The 639-nt window shown below is 40.2% G+C and overlaps 1 long non-coding RNA gene across 1 annotated transcript; it reads right to left on the reverse strand.

Moving 5' to 3' along the window:
* Positions 1 to 74: 74 nt before the first annotated feature.
* On the reverse strand, positions 75 to 591 carry LOC107735121 (uncharacterized). The gene is made up of 3 exons (XR_001639299.1): positions 471 to 591; positions 307 to 386; positions 75 to 209 (listed from the first exon to the last, which is right to left on the reverse strand). It is a non-coding gene; the product is annotated as an uncharacterized LOC107735121 (long non-coding RNA).
* Positions 592 to 639: the final 48 nt, after the last annotated feature.

Genomic DNA, 639 nt, shown 5'->3' on the forward strand with positions numbered 1-639 from the left:
AAAAAAACTGAATAAAAATACATAAATGAATAAACAAACAAACATATCACAAAAAAAGGTTCTCTCACCACATAGAGCCCATAAAGGTTGTGAACATCTCTGTGCTCCCAGACACCATGAAGTGCATCTTTGTGCATGGTGACCTCAGGCCCATTAAACACAGACGGCTCGTTCATGTCATTCCAGATGTACTGATTCTCCATGGAACCCTGGACAAAGACACAAAGCATTTCATAAAAATACAATACTAAAATCATCAATGTTAACATTTTAATTTTGAAAGACAATCTAATGAGAAACCCTCACCTCATACTGGTCATATGCAAACTGGCTGGCCCACCAGGCTCTCATCTCAGGGTTAGTGAAGTCTGGATAGCCCGAATTACCTTCAGCAGAGAAAACAATTCATTTCAGAGCTCTGAAGAGTTTGTCACATTGATTTTAAGACAGCTGGATGAGTAGCTACACACCTGGCCAACACCAGCCTTCATAGTCTCCTCCATCTTTGTTTTTGACATAAAAGTTTTTGGAGCGAATCTCATTGTGAATCTTGTAGCCGCTGTCCACCCTGATGTGAGGATCTACAATGGCCACTAGCTGAGGAGACCGAAAAAAACAATGTCACAAATTTATCAAAGC

Source organism: Sinocyclocheilus rhinocerous, unplaced genomic scaffold (genome assembly GCF_001515625.1).
Source record: "Sinocyclocheilus rhinocerous isolate Xijiao unplaced genomic scaffold, SAMN03320098_v1.1 C35802176, whole genome shotgun sequence".
In the NCBI taxonomy this organism is placed as follows: Eukaryota; Metazoa; Chordata; class Actinopteri; order Cypriniformes; family Cyprinidae; genus Sinocyclocheilus; species Sinocyclocheilus rhinocerous.